Source organism: Zeugodacus cucurbitae, chromosome 2, assembly GCF_028554725.1.
Source record: "Zeugodacus cucurbitae isolate PBARC_wt_2022May chromosome 2, idZeuCucr1.2, whole genome shotgun sequence".
Classification (NCBI taxonomy): Eukaryota; Metazoa; Arthropoda; class Insecta; order Diptera; family Tephritidae; genus Zeugodacus; species Zeugodacus cucurbitae.
Window position 1 is genome coordinate 72,340,401 of NC_071667.1, and position 12,470 is coordinate 72,352,870.

Genomic DNA, 12,470 nt, shown 5'->3' on the forward strand with positions numbered 1-12,470 from the left:
CGAATCAGTCTGTATCGATCAAATTCTCAGCTATTAGGCGACTTTTAGTGAATATAAGTAACTTCATTTAATTGGTTACTTGGCTTGGAACCAATATGGCATTTTATCTTTCTCTGAATAATATTAAAGCTGCTTTGGTTTCGTTGAAAGATTTCAGATACCTTATGTGCTGTCGGGACTTCCACTTTTTTAAAACTCTAATGGATTTATATACATAGACTACCTCGAAAATGATTAAACAATAAAAAACGCGTAATAGTCGAGATTAATGACCATGAACTTTATTTTTACGTCATATACATTCATAGATATTGAGATATTGCCATTAATCTAAATATCTAAAAATGATTTATAAATATCACCACTTTTTTCTTCTTCCCCATTCTTCCTTAAAATTTAAAGATATTAGAGAAATTCAAACTAACCAAACGGTTGAAAGCATAAAATTAAAAACTATGTTACAACTCTACAAGAAGTCTTCATCAGTCATCGTCATCATCACCAGAATATAAAGCATTTATGAGTTCACTATCTACAATATATTACTAAAATTATTATGTAAAGGATTGTTTCTAAAGAATGGAAGGAACCAACTTATCGTTCGTTTGGGACCTTTAGCTTTAAATTCTTATAGAAATCTATTGTAATCTGTGTTTCTATTTTTCTATGTTTCCAAAGTAGTTAGATCTTACGAAGAATAGCATGACATTTCCATAATTGAACCAATTAATTTCAGAATTTTTGGTAAGCAGAAAATATGAAAACACACAGAGGTGTTGAGTTGAAAAATAGAAGCTGAGAACTATATCGCTTCTCTTTAGAATTGTAGTTTTTCATAGGTTTTATAAGAACTATTTTAGAGATAATATTGAACGCTAGGCTACAACCTACCGATATAAGAAAACACATTTTCGAGATTAGAAGCCACGATGCTCGCACAGGCATGAATATGAAACTATAAATATATCTAAATTTATTACAGCTGAAGTGGCAACTCTTTATTTATTGCACACTTTTGTGACCTCTTCTCTACCATATAAACACACATGAGATCACACACGCACACATAAATACCCCACAATCAAGTGTGATATGGGTGATTTGTATAGCAAACGCCAGTAAACCAACGAACAATTCATAGTTGAACGCCACAAACAAAAAAGCAAAAAACATGGCAAAATAAAAGCGAAAAGTGCAACAACAGCAAAAGCAATTACTACAACTCAAAATGGCACCGAAAGCGCCAAACAATAACAACAACAACTACCACTGCTGCAGCAGCAGCAGCACCAGCCAACAACAATAAGTCCGCAAAAAAAGTTACTGCTGACGTTAACTGCTATTTTAAGTGAGTGGAAATTTGCTACATTATAATTATTTTCCACAATTGGACATATTGGTATGGTTTGCAACGCTATTATGCGCCGCCAGCACACACAAACAAACACAAATACCATATATACGCGAAAGCACACAATCTAAGCGCCCCACTCGGCACTCGGGCGCGTAGCATTATTAATGGCGTCGCATGGAGACCGACCGCGTACAAGGCAATCGCAGCGACGGCGGTGGCGGTGGTGGTAGTGTCGTAGGAAGTGAAGGTGGCGTTGGTGACGCCATTTTTATTTACTTACTTGTCTTTCGTTTTCCCCAATGAGGGGTACATGTTTTTATTATTTTTTCGAACTCTCTGCGCTTGCTGTCTGGCAAATAATTCTATGCATTTAGTCGCTCAGCTAATATTGTTATCCTTTTTACACCAACGTGCAACAGGACATTCATAAATGTTTGTGTGTGTATGAAGAACGCATGCGCTTTACAAAGAATATCAGAAAGAAGAAGACCATATTTATATTTCTCCCTTTGACAGTTTGTCAGTAGGTTATCAATTACGTTGTTGAGAACGCTGCCCGCTCATACTCCCCTTTACTCCTTACGCATTGCTGAGGTGAGCTTCAATGTTTTAAGGGTAGTTTTATCGATCGCCCACAACTTTTACACAAATTCACTGGAATTCTTGGAAGTCTCTTATGTAGACACCTGCATGTAATCGTGGTGAAAAGCAAAACTTTTAATATTTTCCTGCTTGTGACTGCTCTCACTGCGCATTCGAGCGTAACTCCAAAGCTGTATAGTGTGTTTGCAGGGTGTACGTGAATATTTTAACGTTGAAGTAACCCCTCGCCAAACCAACTCTACCTGTCTCAGTTGCACTGAATGAGTGTACACACTTGTTATTTACTAAATTGGGGGAAAATTTGTGCGTTCATGCTATAGAATGGCGTAACGGGACTCTATATAAATTATATTTTTGTTGTTTTTGTATATACATCTGTATGTATTTGTGCTGCTTTTCACTGTTGAATGGGCGAAGGAAATACTGCAATTAGAGCCATATTAACCGTAATTAAATTTAATTGTTTAATTAAGCGTAAGGAATAAGACAATATTACGACTGCGACGCAATGCGCCATCTCCATTGCCATAGCGACACAAACACACGCACATATATTTACATACATACAAAGGCAGTTACTGTAGCACTTTGTATCGTTATGAGTATTGTAGTATATATATTTGTATGTTTGTATTTATGTAAGACCACATTATACTACCTGCAAGAATATATGATTATTGCTTTCAAAAGTTCACTCAAGTTATTTTTGGCGTTTAGTTGTTTGTCTGCAAACGGAACTTAATGTTTATATGGAAAGTTTAAAGGACAAAGGAATTTTTCGCCAGTTTTATTACCGACGGTGAAATTAAATAATTTGCTTGTATTTTCAAATATTTCTTCTATATAGATTAGATAATTTATGATAAAATTGAGACAAGCAACAGAGGATTTATGGAAGTGGAAGGAAATATACATATATGTATTGTGGTACTGGTTGTCAGGTTCAATCCAACTCGAACTCGAGTATAGGCTTATAAGGGTCTGCAAGATAATGTGTCTTCAAGAAGATACAGCTAGAATTGGAATAATCAAAGACTCTAAGATATGGTAGTATCAACCTGATAAACTTGCTGTCTTTATTATGGTTACAAACTTAGTTATTAGAAAAAAAATTGTCATAGAAATAAACTTAAGAAAATATAAGTAGTTGTAATATTCTGAAATATTTAAAAATTAAATATAACAGGATTATACATGGAGTCTGGCGTTTGAAATTACATTAAATGTAATTAAACCGTACTTTCAACAGATTATCGTATCATATCTCGGTTCACGGTATCAAATCTCGAATTACCGTATCAAATCTCAGATCTTTATTCCTGTGAAAGTACATTCGGTATCATTATTTATGGAACTCAATTTTTTTTGCATGGCCATCACGGGCACGTTTGCAGAATTCCAGACGCTGACGACGGCTTTCAAGCATAAACCGGCCGATTCTACTGCAATTTCACGTTCGATATTCGACCATAGACTCGACGTAGCCACACAGAAAATAGTCTAACGGCGTCAAACCGCGCGACCGAGTCATCAAATTTACTGGCCCATTTCGTAGTATAACTCGTTCACCAAACTTGGTTTTCAATAAATCGATTGTGAAATTCGCTGTGTGTCTTGTAGCGCCTTCTTGTTTGAACCACATATTGTCCAAGTTCATATCATCCAATTTGGGGAACCAATATTTGGTTATCATTGAACGGTAGCGATCCCATTCACAGCAACGTGCCAGTCTTGATCATCATGGAAGTAGTACGGTCCAATGACTCATGGAGTACGTGTGGATTGCTGCCTGAACACAAACGCATATTTTGCTTATTGACGAAGGCATTCGGCCATAAATGAGCATCATCGCTACGTAGCGCTTTTAAAGTTTAGGCCACTGACCCTAAACTTCGGTAGTACATTTTAATAATTTCGATTTGTTGTTGGATCGTATATCTTTCCATGATTAAATGGCAAACCTTAATATCAAAATAATGAAGAGAAATATCAAAATATGGCGTCGTTTGCTTGTCGACTATTGTTGCGTCCTTTTTGAAAAATCCCTTTACAATGTACTTTAAGTATTTTTAGTTCCCTCTGATTTTAACACATGGAGAAAGTTATGGCAAAGAAGAAAATACATGTATACTGGTTTGCCTAAATGCTGATAGCAGTCGAATCCAATACCCCAAACTGAATTCGTTGTATCTAATTGCGATCACTTGAAAAGCTCTCACCTTTAGCTTGACTTTAATATAAAGTATGCATTTTCAAGACATTTTAAATTCTATCCCGAGGTAGCTAAGATCTTTTCGGAATCACACTAAATGGAATAAATCACTGAAGATAAAGGCATAGATGAAGAGACTTGTACTTCTTATTGTCATTATTTAATACGCTAATCTTTCTGAAAAGGTAATAAGTTATTACATTTTCCGAGCTTCGATGTTAGCTTAATTCCGGGTTAGGTGAAAAATTGCTTTAGGTCAAGAAAACCATACTGTTTATTTAAATTATGTTCCTCGCTGAATATGATAAGAAGAGTTCAAAACAAGTGAAGAAGTATTCATTTTGTATGTCCATGTTGAAAGTCACATTCGTAAAAGTTGGAAATGATTTATTTCGAAAACACAGTTCTAGCCTAGAGGCTGAAGATGAAGATCACAGAATGACTAGCCGCCTCCTTTTAGGCATCTTAAACTTTATAATTGATATAATATAGTATCACGAGTTATTTCACAGTATCGAGGACAAAAGCTTACAGTGCTTCGTTCCATTAAAACTGAACTTGCGTAACCTATTCAAAAATAGAGCATGCGCTTATTTAGATCACTCAATTCTATTGTTTTATTGCTAAGAATGCCCTGAACCGTCGGCTCAGACGAATCTGCAACATATTATACGAGTATCTGTGTAGAAGTCTTCCGAAGACACTTTGTGTTTGTTAAAATTTGAGAAATTTTAATTTAAGATTCTTGACTTAATGCTAAATTGTCTGTTGTTTGTTTGTTTGCATGTTTGTTGTTGTTATTGCTGATGGCTCATATGAATGTTATATGCTATTATTGCCATACATACCCATTCAATGTTGTCACTACATGAACAGGACGTTGCCACTGACGCGCTTATTGTTGTCATACAAAATGTTATTGCCAATACTTTTCTACCAAGCAGACGACAACAATAACAACAACAATATGAAGTTGCAGCACGCGGCAACAAAGTCAACCAAAGCAAATATAAGAAGGGCAACAGCAACAACAACAAACGGTAGAGGGACTGACTGCCTATGAGGTAGTGAGCCGTTTTGTGAGCCAACCCAGCCAGTTGGACGATTGTCGATCGTGTCGCTCGTTTGTTTCTGTGGAAATTTTCAAAATTCGCGCAATTTCATGTTCGTTAAATTTTGATGTTGCATATAAATTGAATTGTTAAACGTGCAACTCAACTGCATAGAATGTCCATGCGACTGCCTGCCAGCCTGACTGCCACACCGGCTTGCAAGCCGACTGTTGTTGATTTTGTTGGTTTGTTGTTCTGTTTTGCTGCAGATTTGCTTGCCGCTTGTTGTGACTGTTTGTTTGTTTGTCAGTTTGTTCGTGCGCTCCTATCCCTCTGGCGTCTGGTGGCAGCCGCAGCGGTATCGCATATTTAAACAAATGATCCGCGCCCAGACACACTTACATAGAGATTACGCCGCGTTAAATCGACAATTGTTGCCAACTTGGCGCTCACAGTCGCAGCGCAGCGCTGAGCTTGCAGCCTCCAAAGCGCACCGTGCTTTCGATTGTCTACTGACGCTCTGTCGCTGTTGCAAACAAAAGACAATGAATCTTTCGCGCTTTCATCGTGGCTCAAGCCCAAAGTGAATGAAGTCGAGCCGCGGCCCCACTCCTTTGCCACGTACCTTTCATAGTCGCGACCGTCCCTTTTAGTTGTTGTTTGCACAGTCTCAGTCTCTCTGTGTGTGTGTGTTTGTTTTTTGTACCCTACAAATCTTGCCTCATTTTGTGGCATGCTCATAAGTTCAACTGCTGCCGGATTTCAACTGTTGCCAATCAGATCAATTACCATAAACTAGACTGTATCCGTGCGCTGTGGCAAGCGTTAGGACTTATTAGGGCGCCCAGTTAATTTTTTACACCTTAAATGACAAGATTAAATTGCCACAACTAGTATGCAACTAACTACGAAATGTGGTAAGATAATTGGTAAAAAGAAAGAATTCAATTTAACATTCAATTAGAGTGATTTGCACAATTTAGTGCATCAGCTAGAAAAAAATAAAAGAAAACAAAATAAAATGAAAAAGAATGAGAATAAAATGTAAATGCAACAAATGGTTAAGCGAAATTGGCAAACAAATATATGTTTGCTTTTGTTTTTCTAATGCAAAGCAAAACGGTTATTGCCCATTATGTTCCCACAAGTATTTTAATGCCTTCAATTCCCTTCACTCAGAATAAATTGCCTGCCTCGCCTTCTCAGTGTCACCATTGCCATGTCAAAGTTGTCAGTCAAAATGCTCGATCAGTCAGTCAATCGATCGGTCGGTCGTTGGGTCGGACGATTGGCTTAGTCTACTTTGTTGGGCAGTCAGCACGGAGCATTCAATTGGTTATATATGAATGAGTATGTCTGCATGAGTAGAACACAATAAAAATAACCAATTTATGCTTTAGTTATTGTAAATTGGTTGGTGGTTGTTTCTGATTTCCCCTTTGATATTCTATGCATCCATTTAATAAGCAATAATTCATATACAAAATTTATACGAGCTATAATAAAATGGCAATTATAGTGCAAGTTTAAGTAGACTCTGGGTTTTAAATCTCAACACGTCGAGCGATTATTACTGACGCAATAGTCCTTACAAAATTCTAGCTGATTTTGTTGTTATAAAGAGGCGTACGTAAAGTTCTGAAGCTCTCTCTTGGTGGCCCCTGCGAAGTCGTGACTTGACTGCACGTGGGATTTTAAGAACCTAAAGAAAATACGGTAATTGAAGTCTTAAGCAACAATATAACTTCGGATCCATAGCTGTTATTAAGAACTCATAGAGAAACCGTTATGATATCCGTACATAGCTTCCGCTGATTTTATGATGTTATGTTGACTTTAAGTCCAAACTAATCAATAGACCATGCAAACTAGATCTATATAGGACCGTAGTACATGTTTTGTGCTATGGAGCTGAAAATGGACAACAAGCGAAAAGGACAAAACCTTCGAACCTAGTGACCTTCGAAAAAAAAATAGCCGAAAAATTTCCGCTGCAGTCAGAATTGGACTTGAAGAATGGCGGATAAGATGGAAAAGCGTACTTGACTAGATGACTAGAACATATTACAGGAATGGATGATTCAATAGCCCAAAAAAAGGTAATGGATGCGAAAGCATTCATGGTCTAAGCAAACGGTAGATCACGATCAAGATGGAAGGACGAATTATACGCAGATCTGAAGAAACTTCGACTGGAAACTGGAGATCGACTGCAAAAGGCAGAGTAGCGTATTGTTTAGCAGGCCAAAACTCACAAAGAGCTGTAGAGCCAAATGATAATGATGATGTTAGCACAATGTGTGACTCTTGATTTCCAAAAGTGGCTATTTGACAGTTTCCGAGGTGTATAAAAGATTTCCAAGATGATGTGACTATGACTTGAAGGTTAAAGGGCTAAACCCTTGATGAATTTCCGAAAAATAAGTATATACTATAGGGTTTAGGGTAAAGAAAAATCAATAAGCTCTTGTAATTTTTTCAATTTAATGAAAGGAAGAAACAATTAAAAAAACATTCTAGTTTGAAAGCATCAGAAACAAAATCTAATGATCTCGGAGATTGTACAGTTTCGTTACAGTTTATCAGACATTAACGGAATATTATGAGAAAAGGAACAGCTTTTTTCGAAAGATATAAAATTTTTTTATAAGAATAATGACGAATAAAACATGGGTCTAAAAAAACTTCCATGCAGTAACGAGTGAGAGCTTTCGACTTTGGAGACATATCTTGCACAAAAAATATAACATGGGAAATGAACTAAATTTTCGAACACCCTAAAATGAAATAATTATAATTATGTGCCATAATAATACATTTACAAAATTTTTGTGCCGGAAAGAGTTATTCTAAATTTAAACTAATAAGCGCTCACTACCAAAAATTATGTGTTCTTCCATTTATTATGACATTTTTCTAACATGCATGTGGTAAATGATTTCAGCGCATTTTCCCAGCACCCAAAAAAAATGCAGGTTGCCAACCGCAGCAACCACAATGTCAATACGATGCGCCAGCAGCAATCAATCTCCTACGCCTGCATCCTCCACAAAAAACATTAATTCTCAGCATTTGGTTTGTAGAAATGTGTGCTTCCCATCCGCATTCGTTTTCAGCGTTCAACTAAATCCCTGTCTCACTACTAATTGTGTCTTCTGGCTCCCTAAACTGCCCGCTTGCTGTCCGTCTGTTTGTCTGTATTCGTTTTGCTCTTGTTCTGGTTTGTCAATTTGGTCCCTCAACTGTGACTGAGACTCTCTTTTTTGTTTTCTGATAAGTGTTTTCTATTATTTCAAGCATAATTCATCATTGTTATGTTGTCACCAGCATATTTGACGTTAATTTCATGCATTCCAAACAGCCAACCGAGCAGCCAATCAACCGGCGGACCACTCACTCATTTAGCCAACCAATCATCCAGCAATCTGCTCGCTCGCCTAACAAGATAATAAGCACATAATAAATACATATATCTGCGAGTATATATACTTTTAAATGACATTATTAAAATTTAATTGATTAGTGTTTTTAGGGTTTGACAGCTGGCATACACCTGCTGGTTCGCGTACATACATACCTATGTATGTATTATTGTACATATGTATTTATGTTAGTTTTCTGTGCATTTGCTTTGTGTGTTTCTGTGTTTCTATGCATTTAATTGTTTTCACATTTCGAGAATTCACAAAAATAATCAACGAAAATACATAATAAATTCGCTTTTCGGAGAATTTTGCACGATGAGAAACTGCATTTGTTATGTAGAACATGTGTATGTACACAATGGATATGAAGCATCTGTAATTGTGCTGTTACATTTACAGTTAATTAGGATATATACATGAAATATGCAGCATCAATCCGTCATTCTCACCAATAAAATCTGCATTGCTTTCTGAGGCAACCTTTTATTTCATTTTGATCCTATCAGTTCCAAAGTAAGATAGTAGTAGTACCAGATCTATCGAAAGCTTCGTCTTGTTTTAAAGAAAAACTTTTTTTGCAAAACTATTTATTTCTCAGCCGCTATTGCCGCAAAATTTTTAACGAAACATACGATATTGATACGCTTTCGTTGAAACAGTTCTTTCCGGTTGTACTAACTCACGTCTCATACCAACTAAGTGAGGATACTCCATGAATTCAGTTATGAGATTGTTAAATCTATTCCTCTGAGCACCTTCTTCTAATTTTTCTGTCATCAACATCATATATAGGTCTTCCTATTTTTTACTTTTAATAAGATTTAATAATGATCCTATGTGGGATCGCATGGCTGGCATTGTGAAAAGTGTTAAGACTGATTTCAATTATATTACATATGTAAGATGTTAAGTCAACCCTTCTATGTGGTTGCGATACATGGAATCTCGCAGCCTTCGATATCCAAAAGTTGCAAGTTTTCACAAACCGATGCCTTCGGAACATTTGCCGCATTTTCGGGCCCACGAACAAACAAAACACACCTATGAGTCGAAATCCTCAAAACTATGGGTCTAGGGCAGGTTCTGAGAAGATATCAAGAAACAATAACACGGAACACAATCAACTGGAATCCGCAAAGTAACCGAAGAAAAGGTCGAGTCAAATTTGGAGACAAATTAAAAGGCTAGCACAAGATCGTTATAAATGGAGGAATCTAATTGTGGTCTTTGCTCCTCCGCGGAGTCATAGGACTTTATAAACCATATACAGTTGAACATCCATAACTCGAACTTCTATTACACGAAGTTCTCCATAACTCGAACTCTTGAATTGTCAATAAAGTTAAATTTCATACAAATTACCTACAATAACTCGAAGTATTTCTAATTCGAAGTTTTTTTGTGGACTATGATGATTCGAGTTAGCGAAGTTCAGCTGTATATGTAAGACTTCGAAGTTATGACTGCCAAGGGTAAGAAAGAAAGCAACACCGTTTTTTACTTAAAGTGAAGAACTTAATGTTCAGATGTAATGCCCGAGCCTAAAGTTTGGAATTAGAATCACTATATAGAAAGTTTTCTATAAAATCGATAATTCAATTTGAAAGAAAGGTTTCCAAGAGATCCAAAGCATAAAGTGTCGGTATTTTTTGTTAGTTAATGAAATAAAAATACGTACATATATTCCTGGGAAACAACCATTTTTCTCGTCGACTTAACAATATTTTGTACAATACCTTTTTTCGCTGGTAAACTAAAGTCTCTGTTGTTTAAATAGAGAGAGATATAGTATCTTGCCCAAAATAGCTAATAGTAGCTAAAATCAAATTATAAAGCATACCGTTCATTTTGCCGCTGGATATTTACCAGCATACGCAATAACCGATCGGTCTGAGAAAATTGCATAAATAGAGCCGCGTGCCGAACGCAGGAAAAGTTCTCATAATTATTGAAATCACAGTCTCGCAAACAAATAATATCTGTGCTACTTGGCCCACGGCCAAAACTCTCACTAGTCGCACACACACTTCCCAGAAGGATCAAAAACAAGCAATTACAAAAAGTCCTTTTCCAAACAAGCTATAATCCGCTTTTGACTCGTTGCCCAAACACATATCGGTTGCTACCCACTTTACCCCGCTGCTGCTACCTTTTATACTGTTAGAAGAAACATTTTCTAATCGGATTAGCTTTGTACAACTATTGACTTTTGCTTGTGAGCCGATTGCGCACCGAGCTGAGCGAACTCACGGCCTGGCCTCCGCACTCGACATCACTTTGGCAGCGTGTGCTGGCTCGTTATCCTGCGTTAAGGGTTGATGCCTAAAAAACATTTCGAAGTACATATATATATTTGCTTTTGTTGTTATTGTTGTTGCTGCTGTTTGTTTATCTGCATCATCATCATTGACATCAATGTCAGATCATATTTGAAAGAGAAAATCGCTCGACTTTGATATTCAGCTGTATCTCCATACATCTCTGTGTGTTTGTTTGTGTTATTGTGTTGTTGGTCTATTTGTTTTTGTTGTCTCATTGTTTTGTTTGATTTGATGATTTGACGTGGAAATTATGTTATTAGCGCATTATGCAGAAATTAGGTAGGTCGATCGTTTGGTTGGCTGGTGTGCGCTGCCGCTGGTGCCGTTGATGCTGTTGTTGTTGTTGATGATGCAAAGTCATTGCGCATATGAAAAAATAAATAATTGCTGGCTACCGACGAATCGAAAACAGAAGTTGCAGTGTTGCATGAGAAAGGTAAACAAAGCACTCACACGCCCTCCGTGCGTGGTCTTCATGTGTTCGGCTGCGCACATATCTCTGGGCAATGGGTATATGGGCTGTGAGAACAGCGCTTAAGGGCGTATTTACAAGAGGCTAATAAATAATGCCCAACACAATAACTGTAATCAGTGGGCGACGATGATGATAAGTTTGCTCTGTTTTTTTTTATTATATTAAATCGCTGTCAGCTTGGTGGGTTGGTCCACTGGCGTGTGTCTGGTGCGTTATTAATTGTTGGTATGAATTTTTCAAATCTAATTATATGCATACGATGTCATTTAATACTTTCGAGGGATTGTGCGGAGGGTATGAAGCAGATGAAGTGAAATTCTTGAAGGTGTGAGAAAAGCAAAATATATTTTTATGGAGATTTTAGAAACATTGGATGTAGAAGAATCTCATGAAGTAATATTTATATTGTTATTAGGTTTGTATAAAATCTTTGCAGGATTTGTTATCACGACCACTTGAGAGTAATCACTTTTCTTAACAACATAAAATAGATATTCCCTGCACTTGACTCGCAAAACTTTAGAGAGTGGCGAATCAATCAAACAACAGGCGTATTTAATGCATATAATATAATATGATTTCGTATATTATTTTAGTTTGCACTATATTCTCATATATTCTTCAGCGCCATTATTCAATGAAAAAAGAAACATTTATAATTTAATATGCGAATAAGAATTACAAAAGATTATCTACATCTGTATATATTTGGGCGCCACATATTAAGAATGTACATATATTTTATAAGAAATGCAAAGTTGTAGTCGCAAAGGATCTATAGTTAGCACTAATACAAGTTATATCAATTCTTTAAATCCAACTTCTAATAAGATTCTTTATTTACCAGAAATACGACCTAAACATTTTTCTTGAGGCCTAATTGTTTATCAAGAAATCCATATAAATTTTCCTTTTTCTTTGCGATACAACATAAGAAGAATACGGTGTCTTCAAAGTCCTGTGCAGTGACTAACACCTGGAGATGAGCCAAGAGGAGTTTTGTTTAATAGAAAATAAGTTAACATATC